The sequence below is a fragment of the Rattus norvegicus genome, chromosome 5 (genome assembly GCF_036323735.1).
Source record: "Rattus norvegicus strain BN/NHsdMcwi chromosome 5, GRCr8, whole genome shotgun sequence".
In the NCBI taxonomy this organism is placed as follows: domain Eukaryota; kingdom Metazoa; phylum Chordata; class Mammalia; order Rodentia; family Muridae; genus Rattus; species Rattus norvegicus.
This window is the reverse complement of record NC_086023.1, coordinates 74,303,225-74,319,602: the sequence shown is the minus strand read 5'-3', so window position 1 is coordinate 74,319,602 and position 16,378 is coordinate 74,303,225.

The following is a 16,378-nucleotide window of genomic DNA, read 5'->3' as shown; positions in this document are numbered from 1 at the left end:
TAAATTACCTACTCTAAGATAATTTTGTCACAGCAACATGAATGGTCTAAGACAGATTAGTTTTGTGTTAACATAATGAAATTCCTGAAGCAAGTTAACTTTATAAAGAAAAGAGGTGAATGTAGCCTACAGTAGGTTGAAAGTCTAAACAGCAGGGTGATTTCAATAATTGGCCACAGTGGCAGAAATGAAGAAAGGGACCTGGTTGTGCCATGCTCAGGCTCTCATAATGGCCCTCTATAAATACTAAATAACAATTAAAAAAAGCTACCTAAATTTATTTTAAGGATGGTAGGTACCACAGTTGACTTATGAGTTCCTTAAAAGTCTCCATCTATGAATGATTCCACCACCTCCCAATATCATAACTCCGAGACCCAGTTTGCAGAAAACTTTAGAAGATGCACTGAAAGCAAATCCAGAGTCTGGCAACATCCAGGCAAGGCAGACATACTGGGACCATGAGACATAAATGACTAAGCCTCGCAGAGGCAAGCCATTCTTGGGTACCTGAGTCACAGGCTCTTTTTTGATATTTCTGGTCACCTAAAGCTTAAACAGCAAAGTCTACATGCCCCACGAAAGACCATCACTTTCCAATATATAAGAGGGCATTCCTGTCTCTAGTTCCACATTCATTCTACCTCTTTGGAGGCTCATATAGAGTATTAATATCATGTAGACAAGTTTAAAGATGCCCAGGAAAAGCTCATTAATGGTGGTGATGGAGGTGGGAGCAGTGGAGAAGAAGGAATGACTAGAGAGAAGGAAAACTAATAGAAGTCTCAAGGAGATTCCTGTTGCTCCATTTGGCCAACTTCCAGTTCAGCAAGAGCTCTGATTGGCAAATAAAAGAATGTATTGTATTATGAAACTAATGGCCTGATCTTTAATATATTGAATGATTATCTCATAAATAATATATGACTTATAAAACCAAAAATGTTTGTTCTGTAGAGCTATTTATTCAAATACTAGGATACATATCTGGGCCCCATTCAATTTTTCTGATTTAAAAAAAATCATTGAAAAATATAACATCCTTCTAATATAGATTATGATGTAAGTTTTCAGAAATGTGCAACTTGATAAAATATGGAGTCTCCTGCACAGTGCTTGCATCTGTGCATCTGGTTACTGGTTACCTTAAAGAATAGCCAGAATGCTATCATAGAACTCTGGGACTGAGGACTCTCATAGCCTGCCTTACACTAGCCAGCATGCTATCGGGGCAAGTTACTATTCAATCACGGAGACCCAGACTGCCCTCCAAGGGAGACTGTGCTATTTTAAGTGGAGGACCACTGAATTCTTTTCTTGATCACAGGGAGAGTGCAGAGTAGCCAGCAAGAACTGCAGGGATCCTTGGAACATACCTTCCTACCCCCTTATACCAAAACGAACAATGAACAGCAGCGGACACTGTTCTTTTTAAAGCTTTTCTTGGTGGTTTCTTTTTTTTCCTGAAAAGATCTTTACTTGCTCTTGTAGTTCAGTCCTCTGTCTTCCAATCTCTGCTTGCATTCTGGAGACTTTTTTTTTGCAACGAACACACACACACACACACACACACACACACACACACACACACACACACACCCTGGTTTGCAGGAGAACCCATTCAGAAGCAACAGGTGCAATGAGTTACAGGTCTCACAAAGAGCACAAAGAAGCACCCAGTCAGCAGGAACAGTGCTTGCCAAGATTTTAATTCATCAGTACAAATCCAAATTTACAAGGAACTAATCCCACATAATTGATAAAGGGGGGTGGGGACTAATGGGGAGGAGGGAGTTCCTGAATATGTACATCTCAAGTCCACTGAATTCCTCACTGAGACTGCTTCATTTTCTCCCTTTTCCCAATAGATATCAATTTGTTTTTCTTTAGAAAAGATGATGGTGATGAATAGTTGTGACCTAAGAACATGCGTGTGCACTCAACTGACTGGAGGCTTTTGGGAGGAGCAGAAATACATCAGTAACTGGAACGTGGGAAGGTGGCAGTTGAGAATAACAAATCCTTTCTCCATGGCTTGCTTTGCCCTTGCAGAGTCAAGGCAAAAACTCTGTTTCTTCTTAAATATTTCTCTCAGGCATGGAAAGAATATTCTCCCAGTGACACCCCAAATGAATGACTCAGTTCACTGACCATCAACAATGTCTTCAAGGGCTAGAGACCTGGCTCTGTGATTAAGGGCACTTGCTGTGCTTGTAGAGGACCTGAATTTGGCTCCCCAGACCCGTGTCAGGCAGCTCACAAGTGCCTGTAACTCCAGCTTTAGGGGATCTGATTTTCTCTTCTAGCCTCCACAGGCACTCTGCGCACGTGTGTGGATGCATGTGTGTGTGCATTCGCACGCATGTGCACATGGAGACACACAGACAGACAGACAGACAGACACACACACACACACACACACACAAAAGTAATAGACCATTGTTAGCTCTGACCAGGTGGCAGTGCCTCTCCTAACTGCTGTACCTTGAGGGTGAGCCTGACTTAGAGCAATGGAGGGAGACCCACTTCTTTTTTTTTTTATTAACTTCAGTATTTCTTATTTACATTTCGAATGTTATTCCCTTTCCCGGTTTCCGGGCAATCATCCCCCAATTCCTCCCCCTCCCCTTCTTTATGGGTGTTCCCCTCCCCATCCTCCCCCCCCATTGCCGCCCTCCACCCAACAATCACGTTCACTGGGGGTTCAGTCTTAGCAGGATCAAGGGCTTCCCCTTCCACTGGTGATCTTACTAGGATATTCATTGCTACCTATGAGGTCAGAGTCCAGGGTCAGTCCATGTATAGTCTTTAGGTAGTGGCTTAGTCCCTGGAAGCTCTGGTTGCTTGGCATTGTTGTACATATGGGGACTCGAGCCCCTTCAAGCTCTTCCAGTTCTTTCTCTGATTCCTTCAACGGGGGTCCTATTCTCAGTTCAGTGGTTTGCTGCTGGCATTCGCCTCTGTATTTGCTGTATTCTGGCTGTGTGTCTCAGGAGCGATCTACATCCGGCTCCTGTCGGTCTGCACTTCTTTGCTTCATCCATCTTGTCTAATTGGGTGGCTGTATATGTATGGGCCACATGTGGGGCAGGCTCTGAATGGGTGTTCCTTCAGTCTCTGTTTTAATCTTTGCCTCTCTATTCCCTGCCAAGGGTATTCTTGTTCCCCTTTTAAAGGAGTGAAGCATTCACATTTTGATCATCCGTCTTGAGTTTCATTTGTTCTAGGCATCTAGGGTAATTTAAGCATTTGGGCTAATAGCCACTTATCAACGAGTGCATACCATGTGTGTTTTTCTGTGATTGGGTTACCTCACTCAGCATGATATTTTCCAGTTCCAACCATTTGCCTACGAATTTCATAAACTCATTGTTTTTGATAGCTGAGTAATATTCCATTGTGTAGATGTACCACATTTTCTGTATCCATTCCTTTGTTGAAGGGCATCCAGCTTCTGGCTATTATAAATAAGGCTGCGATGAACATAGTGGAGCACATGTCTTTTTTATATGTTGGGGCATCTTTTGGGTATATGCCCAAGAGAGGTATAGCTGGATCCTCAGGCAGTTCAATGTCCAATTTTCTGAGGAACCTCCAGACTGATTTCCAGAATGGTTGTACCAGTCTGCAATCCCACCAACAATGGAGGAGTGTTCCTCTTTCTCCGCATCCTCGCCAGCATCTGCTGTCACCTGAGTTTTTGATCTTAGCCATTCTCACTGGTGTGAGGTGAAATCTCAGGGTTGTTTTGATTTGCATTTCCCTTATGACTAAAGATGTTGAACACTTCTTTAGGTGTTTCTCAGCCATTCGGCATTCCTCAGCTGTGAATTCTTTGTTTAGCTCTGAACCCCATTTTTAATAGGGTTATTTGGGGAGACCCACTTCTTAACCAACACCTGGCCTTCGGGACTGGCTGTATCTGTGCCAGCATCCTCTTTATTCACTTTTGTAAACTTTTTTTCTCCATTTTGTTCCTAAACTTCTGTGCCCTCAGATCGACGTCCTGTTCTTTGCTGTTCTCGCCGTGCATGCTTGCATTTGTTGAGCTCATTCTCCTTCTGCAACTTTAAAGGGTACAATCCTGAGGACAGCCCTCAGATCCTCATCTCTTAGTCTCGGTTGCTACAACTTTCCGGGTTCATGGTGCAGTTGGCCAGCATTCATGTTTTGCTTCTAGAATGTTTTATAGTCACCTAGACTGTGTGACCTGGTCTAAGTGGAAGGAATTTTATTTCTTCTCAAAGAAAGCCCTATGGGGTTGTCTTCAGGAGGGGACTTAGCCTGTGTTCACTTTTGTTAGAATGTCACTAAGTTCCTCTTCCGTTCCTATCAATTTCTGTTTGGCTTCCTACCTGTTTTATTTTCCTACCTTGCAGAAGCAAGTTCTCTAGCATTTCTTTTGTACTCTTGTATATGTTAAGATTACATTTTAATCTTAACTTGACCTGTCTTGTTGTTGTTACCATCTCTTTCTATTTACTGTTAAAATGACAACAACAACAACACAACAGAATAATATAGCTCATCTCTCTAAAAAGAACTCAGAGACCATTGTAGAAGACAAGGCTGAAAGAATGTAGGAACTGGATGTTTGGGAGAAGGACTGTGAAATATTGTCTTCAGAATATGATGGGACAACTTTCTCCATGGACACAAGAGCAGCCATGCCTGTCTACACAAGACCTGCATGAGACTGAGCCAGTCAACATCCCAGCACAGGTGAGTCAGGGGCTCATTAGGTCTCACTCCTAGCTTGGGAGTGCATTTTCTTTTCAGGGGTGTGGCCACTGTCAGGTGTCCAGGCTCTAGTGGCTGATCTCATACACATGCATATCGGGGCAGCAGTTGCTGGACTCAGTGGGTTGTTCAAAGAGGAGACACAAAGGCTGGAGAAAAATTTGTTGTTAGTTAGAGGGGATGGTCTGGATGGAGTATGGGGTGGATATAATCAAGATACATTGCCTACATGTATAAAATTGTTGAAAATAAGTAAAAAGTATTAAAGCAAAATAAATTTTAAAAATGCTAGATGTACATTCTGGCGACATTATGTATAAAAATCCCCCATTCTTTTCATATCTCCATAAAAATGCGGCATTTAAAAAATACATTCTTTCAAGACTGGAGAGATGGCTCAGTAGTTTAGAGCTCTGGTTGTTCTTCTAGAGTACCCAGGTTCAACTCCTAGCACCAGCATGGCAGCTCACAACTATAATTCCAGTTTCAGGGGATCTGACCTCACACAGACATACGTACAGGCAAACACATCAATGCACACGAAATTACGAACAATTCTTTCACAATTTTCATTCTCTCTCTCTCTCTCTCTCTCTTTCTCTCTCTCTCCACACACACACACACACTATTCTTTGATAATTCCTTCCCTGCTTTCATGTTCTTGTATGTGTGCATGTGTGTGTGTGTGTGTGTGTGTGTGTGTGTGTGTGTGTGTATACGAGTGTCCAAAGCATTTTCTTATGATTTCTAGCATGAAAACAAGTGAGGCAGGGGGGCATTTACTTGAGCAAGGGCAACATAACAGCGACTATACCACCGAGGAATAGGACTCTCCCTCTCTCAGCAACCATTATCTACCTATAGCTTCTCAGGGAGTGGTGGGGCCTCACGACTCCTCCTCCCTCCATGAAGACATGTTTATGGACCCAGTCTTCTTCAGGTGGTCACTCGCTGCTGTTGGGAACTCATGAGTGCAATGGTTGTGTCATGTCCGGAAGACATGCTTCCATGGTACCACATGCCCATCTCCTGGTCCATACATTCTTTCCGGCCCTTCTTCCCTGATATTCCTGGAGGATTGGAAGAGGGTTATGGAGATATCCTCTTTAGGGTGGAGAGACAGTGCGGAATTTCTGAAGCTCAGGTTTATCTTTATTCTCCTAAAGCAGCTACAATGGTATTTAGCATTGAGGGAGAAAATAATACGCAAGGGCAGACTTTAGTGGATACATTTAATTAGGTCCGCGCAGCGTCTTCTTATTCTGTCAAAAGAATTATTTTAAAATGTAAAGTACCACAATGTTTTCTACCAAGTCCAATTTTTCTGTGTTCTTTGCATAGTCTGCATGGCTTAGCACACTGGGCCTCATTCTTCCTCAGGCATGGGTAGAGACAGAGGAGCGAGTAGTCACTGTAGAGAGAGTGTGCTATTGTCCCCAGCACTTTATAGTGATCCTCAATTCAGCCCATTTTCTTACTCACTTGTCTACCTCACATGTGGCCTGAGGATATTTGAATTTCTGTTTCCAGGTGGCACCCAAAGCTGCTGTTCAGATGTTTATTACATGAGCTCTACAGTGCTGTGTTTAATCCAGACAGTAAGACAAGATCTCAAACATTTCCCATCTCTGTATTCCCACTAGGGGTTGAAGTCTTTACAGCAGGTTTGGGGATTCGTTTCAATTCCTTAATCATGACTGGGATCGCACACAAAAGTCTGTGAGCGCCTACTCCCTGCCTGTCCAGGCAGCTCATCCATAGGCAGAGCAGGAGTGCTAATGGTTGGAAGGACAGCTTCACACTGAGTTGAAATTGATTAGAGATGGCCATGAGGACATGGGGCTGAGTGCTACAGGGAAGGTCTTTAAGTGCTGGGTGACTCTGGGTACTTGATGTCACACCATCTTGGGAAGAGTCTAGGGGGTAACAGTGGTTCCTTAGAAGAATAACATTTAATGTGGGCACTAGAGGAAGATGAGGATTTTACCAAAAGGGAGTATGGAAGAAAGTTGAAAGAACAGAGGCATGGGACATGCTGCTGATGCTTCCTCTGGTCCAGGTGACCTGGGGAACAGATATGTTGGAATGAGAGGAAGGAAGGAAGAGCCATTTAAGGCAGTGTTGGGAAATTGAAAGCTCACAGGCCTCTTTTCCTCACAGCTGCTGACTGCTCATTTTGTCTTCCAGCCTCTCTGTAAACTTTAACTTTCAGTCTTCTCACATCCAAGACCCTGGTGCTCCCCTAAGGAGCACTGGTGCTCCCCTGGTGCGTCCCTCCCTAAGCACTGTGCTCCTTATAATGTATCTCACGTACCAGAGCCAGTGTAATTCTCCTAAAATGGCTTCTTGATTAGGTAATAGATCATCCGACCAAAAGACCCTGCTTTTTGTCTTGTTTTGTTTTATTAATTTTAAACCTCGTTCTCCACGCTCAGTGAGAAAAGTCTGAGCTATGTGCATAAGTTTGCATTTCACTAGCTTCCCCATCCTAACTCCTCTCTGTGGCTAAACTGAGTCCCTTTCTTGTGTGCATACATATACATACAGGGAGGTACAGGCATTTCTACCAGAAGAGCTGAGCTCGGTGTAAGATTTACTGTCTAACCAGCTGAGTGGACTTTCATAAGACATTTATTGAGTCTGAATTTCCTATCTATCTATCTATCTATCTCTATCTATCTATCTATCTATCTATCTATCTATCTATCTATCTATCTATCTATCTATCTATCTATCTGAGACTGGCTCTCATGGAGCCCAGGCTAGCCTTGAATTTGTTATCTATATGAGGATGATCTTGAACTTTATTCTTCCTTTAGAGTGCTGGAATGTGTGCCACCATGCTCAGTTTATGGGGCGAAGGCCAAGGGCTTCATTTATGCTGAGAAAACATTCTATCAACTGAGCTATCTTCCTAGCCCCATTTTTTAAAAAATGATGAATTAAATTTGATAACACTTAAAAAGAAAAACTGGGTCAAATGTTTCTATTTTTTGAAGTCTTTTTTAATATTCTAAACAACTGAGAATTCTTCTCTTAACTTGCACTCCCAGAACTCTAGCACACCTCTTTCCAGACTATATTACAATTACTAGACAATGATTAACTAGATTTCATCTGACAGGTACTGTGATATACAGGAAACTGGCCAGTTCTTTACCTGTATTTCCTGTATACAGTCTTGGCCCAATGTATTGGTTAGCTTTGATGGTCAACTCAATTAAAATCATCTGGGAATGCACATCTACAAAGGAATTAACAGGATCAGGTTGGCCTATGAGCATGTTTGTGGGGGATCATCTTTATTAACTGAGCCTGGAAGACCCACCATGAAACAGCAGCCCGAGTGCTTGCCTTGACCTCCCTCCAGTGATGGACTGAAACTTGGAATTGAAGATTAACTTTTTTTTGCCCTAATTTATTTTTATTTTGTCAGGGTATTTGTCATAACAACAGAAATCAATTTAGATCACCTTGTAGGATAGGCAGTGCATGTATCATTGAATTTATAAATAATGCTTCTCTCCCCCCTTCCCCTGAGACCATTTCTGCCAAGTACTTGATTAGAAGATGATAGTTGAGTGTGGGAAAAAGACAACTAAGAATATTCCCATGAATTCTTTTCTGTATCCTGTTGTACATATCCTATAAAATCTTCTCTATAGTATAGGTGGGATATGTTAGTAAGATGAATTGAATGCCACTCCTATGATTAAATTACATTTTGTGGTTAAGGTACCATTATTTTTTTTACTTTTTGTCTATTTTTGTTTGTTAATGTAAAATTTTTAGTTAAACTCTTAAAAAATAAAATGAACTTGCCTGAAGAGAGAGATTTTTCCCGATTTTTTAGAAAAGGAAGCTGCCATTCTGTGAGAGGGTCTATGGATGGAAACCTGTGGTAAGCCTTGAGGGTGGCCTCTAAGTGTTCAGAGTGGTCCTTGCCTGATGGCTAACAAGAGCAGAACACATGTAGTTGACACTAATGATTGTGCCACAAACCTGAATGAGCTTAGAATTAGGTTTTCCCAGTTAAGATTCAGGTTAGGACAGTGTCTCACTCATTTTTCTATTGCTGTGCTAAGACACCATGACCAAGGTCATGTACAGAAGGAAGTTTATTTGGGGATTACAGTTTCACAGGTGTTGAGTTCAGGACCATCATGGTGGTGAGCATGGCAGCAGGCAAGCAGGCATGGCACTGGAGCGGAGCTAAGAGCTTATATCTTGATCTACCAAGACAAGGCAATGAGAGTTAAATGGGAATATCTTAGGTTTTTGAAACCTCCAAGCCTGTTCCTAGTGATGCACCTCTTCCAACAAGGCTACAGCTCCTATTCCTTCCAAAACATTTCCATCAACAGGTAGCCAAGTAGTCAAATATATATGATCCTTTGGGGGCCTTTCCTATTCAAACCACCATAAAGCTGACACCTGTATGACATCCCAAGACAAGAACCCAGATAAACTATAACCAAGCTCCTGACTCATAGAAACTATGGGATAATAAATGTGTCCTGTGACAAATTAGTATGTCATCACAGAAAATGACAACAGTTCTTGTTACCTGTTGGCTGACTTCATGACTGGACCAAAGTCCTCTGGCACAGGTTTTATGCACTGTTGTTGTGTGGTCTTAGGTGGTTTACCCATTTCCTTCCTCATTTTGCATAATTCCCTTTGTATTCACCTGTTCAGACCTTGCCCATTCTTTTTATGTGTAAATACTGAGAAGTGGACATGCAAAATGCAGAAGTAATGGACAATGGTGGTATATATTAAGTGATTTGTATGCCAGGCATTGTGTAGCATGGCTTACATTTTATTTGTTTAATTGTCATACTAATTTAAAAATGTTTTCAGTTTTATCTCTATTTTATAAGCAAGAAGATTAGACCTCAGGAGGGGTTAGTTATACAGTAGAGAACTAGGGAACTATGTAATCTCTGGGTTACAACTACTGACTCAACCACTGAAATACACAACTTCCGAGGTATAGTGACCACAGAGCTGTGTGAACATGAGGTTGTATAACTGTGGGGCTGTTTATGAGCATGCAACACTCTGACTGTAGATCTAAATGACTACACAACTGACCCATGAGTCATATGATCATTAAGCTTGCTATGTGACCACTGAGATGCATACCAGATCCACACAGGTAGTTCTGGTTATAAAAGCTTCTACTTATTTCATTTGGTATTTTATCATTGCTGTTATTGTTAAAATAAATAACAATATGTAAAACAGAGCTAGAACTGTGGAAAATTATGTCAGGCCAAGTCTGACATCTCGTCTCAAGACACAGTTGTGATTATTTGACCTATGCAGTCCATCACATGGTTTGCTGATCACATGCTAGATGCTGGGTTAAGTACCTGATTCTAGGATACACAAAGGGAAGACATCACATGGTTTGCTGATCACATGCTAGATGCTGGGTTAAGTACCTGATTCTAGGATACACAAAGGGAAGACAGTCGTTAAGTCATTGGACACGAGTGAGGGTTACAGGTTGGAGTCTACTCTTATCACTATATAGTCCGTTTGATCTTAATTTACAAATGTAAATGATGGCAATGTGGTCACGCCTGCTGCTCATTTCATGAATGGCAAATGAAGCATCCTGTTGGACGGACTGTGAGGATGCAAATGATAACGAAGTTGTGTTCTGGAACTGCTGCTGCTGGAGAACTACTGTCTTTTCTAGGACTTAGTAAGATCTCCATTACAGACTCCCTGTTTGTACATAGAATGTCTCCAATTTGGAGTTAAAAATGAACTAATAGATAATACAATAGTGACAGTTGGTGGCTGCTTGGAGAAGGAATCATAACTTATCTTGAAGGATGTGGCCCCTGGTCAGTAGATCAGGTGCCAGAGGATGGTGACTACATCAGTCAGTATATAGACAGCAGAAATTGAACTTGGTGAGTTGAAAATAAAAGGAAGATATGAAGTCAGGAGGGGATTTAGGGGTCAAGCTTGGAAGAGGTCAAGGTGGGATAGAGCAGTGAATATGATCAAAGAAACATCCACGAATGTATGGAAGTCTGAAAGAATTAATAAAACTATTATTTTAAAAGAAACTATGAACACACTGAAAAATATTAGGGAGTTAGGCAATGAATGGATTTCTGAATGAATGTGGTGTTAAAAGCAGGATCAACAGAATATATCCCTTTAGTACCTCAAGCCATGAAAATGTTGAGTGGTCAGGCAGAGGTAGAAAGGGAAGGATTCATAATCCCATTGCAGAGTTACTTGGGAGCTTGCAAGAATGGCAGCTGCAACGCAGATGATAAATTTAGTGGGACCTTTCCCTCTGTTTCTTTTGTCCCTTCAATTTCTTTCTAATTGTTCTGAGTGTTTACCTCAAGAAAAGGAAATGATTCGATTTCCCTAAACACATGCATTTCCCATAAACTCTCTAGTCATGGTCTTGAAATGGAATCTCAAAACTGAATTTCTAAAGGATCAGTTGGAAATTGATGCTTGATGTAGGGAAGAAAAGCTTTTACTCAATTATCTACAATAACAGCAGGGGAAACACTGAGAATTCATGACACAGTAAATGGATTTCTTTTTTTCCCCCTTGCATAAATCTTCTCTGTTTTCAAGTTTACTTTAGTGTGAAAGACCCTCATTATGAAATGGTCCTTCTAGCACCATCTCTTGTGTTTCAAAGAATGAAAAATGAATGTTTTTATTTGTTTTTCTTCAGGGCAATAGCATCACCATGGTAGATTGTTTAGACTTGAACACCTGACACCTACTAAGATTTCATTTCCTGTGATTCGATGGATGGTGTTTGGTGATGTGGTCTTAGATGTTGCTATGATTTGAATGTGAGATCTCCTCCATAGGTTTATGTATGATCTGGTCTCCAGTTGGTTGTGTTAGTGAGAGGTAATTTGATCATCAAAAAGCTAATGCCACCAATGAATGAATCTATTGATGTTTGTAGTTGAAAGGGCTATTTGAAGGCAGAGCCTCGGTAGCAGGAGTAGGCTACTGATAGATATATCTTGTCTTCAGATACTCCTCTCTTTTACCTTCCTGGTGTCATGAGGTGAGCAGCTGTCTGTTCTCTTGCTATGACAATATTTTTCGTTGCCTCAGGCCAGGGCACTGGAGTTAGTCAGCCTTAGACTGAAACTTTGGACACTCTGAGATAGAAGAAACCTTTCTGCTGATTAAGTTATTTGGCTCAGGTGTTTTGTCACAGCAATAGAAAACTGGCTGGCAGGGATGTAGTGGATATTTCTAGTTATGTTCTTTCCTTTCTAGGAAAACAGCTTTATTAATAGAAGCTGCTGATAGCAACACTTGGGAAACAGAGGCAAGAAGATCACAAATTTGAGGCTAGCTTGGGTTACAGAGTCAGAAGTCATCTCTGAAATATAGCATGTGTAACTGAAGTATAAATTATATATAGTAAGTTCAGTTTAACTAAACGTCCAATTTCAAAAGTTATAAGTATATGCAGAGAGTTGTACAGCATGATATAATCTAAATTTAAAAACTTTTGATGAGTCCAAGTCCCTCACATTCATTAACAATCATTCCTCATCCTCTCAACTGCCAGGATCTTACAAGCATCAGATTATAGTCTGGTGGTGTTAGCCTTGTAACCCTAGTGGCTTGATTATTATCCATAGAACCCATGTACAGGTATAAAGAGAGAATTGGCTCTACAAAATTGTCCTCTGACTTACACACATGTGCTGTGATACACATTAATAATACATTTAAAAGCACATTCTGCCTCTATGGGAAAAGCCACAGGCATACATTTGTCTTAGGATATAAACTGTAGTTTATACATGTGGTCTTCGTGACTCTTTTTTCTCTTTACTCTGTCCCATTGCTGAAGAATTGCACAGGTAGATTTAATTTATTTATTCTTCGTTCGTTTTTCCTCCCATGAGACAGCATGCAACTCTTTAGAGCAGACTGGCCTAGGTCTCACCACTTTCCTATCTCTGCTTCTTGAAGGCTGGGGTTACATATGTGTGTCCTGACACACAGCCTGTGAACCTGTTGGTTTTTATTTTTCCCAACTCTCTGAAACTTCTGCCTCTGTTAATAATGTCTTGGCTCTGCTATGTCCTTTGATTTTTGTAACATGCTTGTTTTCCTTTCATTTTTCTGACTTCTATATTAACTCTGTGAGCAGATTTTGGTTTTCTAACTACATTTAACTGTTGATGCCCCTTAGGTGAGGTTTTTGACTCAACAATAAAAACCTCATGCCTGGAGTGACATCTCTTTTGGATGTCTACCTATCACACTCTCCTAACACATTTACTGAAGAGCTACTGTGAGTGATGTAGGTTCCAGCTTTGGCAAGTGATTCTCATAACCTTCAACTCTTCTCTAGTGACTCATTGTTCAGGACAATCCTCTATTTCTGCCTCACATCTTCCAAACAAAAGATCTAGTAGAAGAAATTTCAGAAGGGATGTAGTCTATGATGTTGTGGAGGCCAAGAATGAGCATTGCTTTGAGGTTCAGGAGGATTTGATTGACAGAAGAACACATAAGAGAGGAAAAAACTAATTAATTGTGTCATTGCATCCTTTTGATGTTTATCCGAGGCACTACTTCCCTTCACAAATTTTGTCTGTGGTGTTGTGCTTCTCGTTAGTGTATGCATATGTTTGTGTAGGTATGAGCAGGTGTGCAAGTGGGTATAGGTACACATGTGTCATATGCTGAGGCCAGAGATTGAGATCATGTATCTTCCTCAATGGCTCTCCCACTTATATTTTGAGACCGGGTCTCTCACGGAACCCAAAGCACGATTTAGCTAGGGATGGCTGATCGATGCGATCCAGAGTTATGCCATTTTTCACCTACCTACAGCTGGATTCAGTCTTACATTGCTGTGCCTGGGTTTTCTTCCCTGTACTTGCTTAGGATCTGACCCCAGATCGCTTTGCTTGTGTGGCAAGCACTTTATTGTCTCTCTCCTTAGGCCCTCCCTTTACTTTTGAATTCATATTCTTAGAGATGCTCGAGAATTAATGTGCTTTCCACAATAATAGGATATAGAAGCCGGGGGAATGCTTGCAATTTTAAATAATTTCTGTTGCCATTAAACTTGTGCATGTGCAGGCTCAGCTGTAATGAGTGTGAAATATGATACCGACTTTATATATTGCTCTTGGATCTAGATGCTACACTAAGAAAGAAGGGAGGTAAAATATTTTGCAGTAGTTCCTATTCATTACAATGCTTGAATACTGTGTACAAAATTAAGGGTTTGTTTCTGAATTGAAGCATTGCTCAAGCAGTCTTGTTGGTGTCTCCAATTCCTCTTGCTTCTATTTTCCATTTTGGTCCTGCCACAGAAAAGCACCAATATATAAGCACCTTGGTTGTAATCACATGATTAGTGATTCCATTGAAATGAGGATAAGAGCAACTTCCTGGAATACATTATAAATATTTTTGAAATTTTTATATTTTTTAATTTGATTATTTCAAGACCGGATCTCACTATGTAGCCTGGGCTGACTTGGAGCTCATTATGTAGACCAGGCTGACCTTAAACTTTCAGAGATCTGCTTGTCTCTGCATTCCTAGTGCTGGAATTAAAGATATACACCACTACACCTCACTTATACACCTTAAAAAAACAAAAAAACAAAAACTCTTCTGTTTAAACATTGCCATCACAGGACATATAGGCATTCAAAAGCAATTATTTAACTCTGCATTTTATTAATTTCTCCTGAAATTCTAGCCATATAAAACCCATCACACATTAGATATGATTATATTATGATTATTGTGAAGGAATATTTTTAGTGTAGGCTGATTAAACATCTTGCTCAGGAGCCTGTTGTGTTGTTCTAATGTCACTTCCAACTGTGTGTAATTGAAGCCTTTTAGGTAGAAGCACTCCCTAAGCACCTCTGCTTGAGTTCCTCTTGTGTTTCTTCCTATCAGCTCTCATGTCAGCTCACTCACATGCTGAGAAATCCTCATTCGTTTCTCCAGTTCAAATTTTCTTCTCATATATCACATTTATATATCCTAAGGTCTCACTTGCAGGCCCCACATTGGATGTACAATGTCATCAAGTAAGTATATCCATTCCATTCATTCTCAGACTGAACTCCCCATGAAACCCAGGGTACATCCCCCCTCTTTCCTTCTTCCCCACTTTCTGAGAGCTGCTTAACTGTTGTTTCTCCATCTGCTTGTGTGCCACTGTGCTGTGGTTCTTTTAGCTTGGAATGTTCTTTCTTGCCTGAACCTTTTCTTTCAGCTAGTATTTGTATAAATATATTGTAAATGACCATATTTATCCAGTGGCTTCCTTCTCTATGATTGCACCCATGGACAGGCTCCATGTATTTTTCTTGGTGTTTGTCTGGTATAAAGCTGAAACTACATGTTGAATGAATAAAAATTCATTCATTTTTGTACCCCGAATCCTTAGCATGGTGCATGTACAGATTAACTGCTCTGTAAGTGTTGAATAAGTTCAATAAACAAGTTAGTATATTCTATAGCAATAAAAGAAAATTATTTGAAGGGTGGATAGCCCTTCGGGGCTTGAAGGCCACTTAGAGGTCATTTGCAATTCCAGTTCACTTCATCTCCTTTTCATTCACTGGGAGCCTAAGCAAGTGTTGGCAGTAAGTAGGAACTTGATAAAATGTTTTTATCACATGGTTTTGATCTTTCCATATAGTGTCTAAATCCACTTTCCTGTCTGGTATTGGGCTTATTAATTGAGTGTCTGTAAGTCTAAAGAAGGAGAGAAGGGGTGGCATGTGATTTAGGCATGAAATTAAGGGTACAAATAGAATCACTTATGAGTAAACCTAAATCACTAAATCAGTGAGTCACTCAGCTGAAGATAAGGACTAGTGACACTGCACAGCATAGTATAGGACGAGGAATGTAAGAGAGAGCTAAAACATGTTACAATGTGCCATACATGAGAGTTATACTTAAAAATTTTTTTTAGAAAGTCTTGACAAATTAAACCCAAACTGATAAGTTATTTCTCTGCTGGTGAAATGAGCCAATTCAGGCCAGATTAAAAAATATATAAAGACAGGTTTATTGCCACGAGGAGGGAGAAAGAGGGGACGGGGAAGAGAAAGATTGGAAGAACATGCTCAGAGAGGGAAAGAAGGAGAGAGAGGGGAGACCAAAATGTCTGGATTATATAGGTAGGAACCTCTGGGGGAAGGGCAGCCCAACTCCTCGGCTGGAAAATTCATGATTGGGGACAGGATATGCCAGGTAGGGACTGAGGGATGCTGGGAGAATCTGGGGGCTAGCTCTACTTTGGTCTATAAAACATGTACCCCAGTCCCTTGTCCCAGGTCTGAACCAAACACAAACATGTTAATGTTTTGGCCTCAAGGATCAGAAGAGAACTAGTTCTAAGTGACTTACAAGTCTCATTGTAAGGAGTCCAGTGGGAAGAGGCTTCATCATCTGTGATCCTGCGGCATGGTGGTAGTGCTCTGAACTCGAGGTCATATGTTCGGCTACCAACTGAGCTACACATCCTCTGCTCTCCCTACTCCATGCTTGCCCCCTCTTCATGCTGAGTTCTCTGGTGGCAAAATAGTCACAATGTAGATAACACAGAAAGTTATGACCAAGT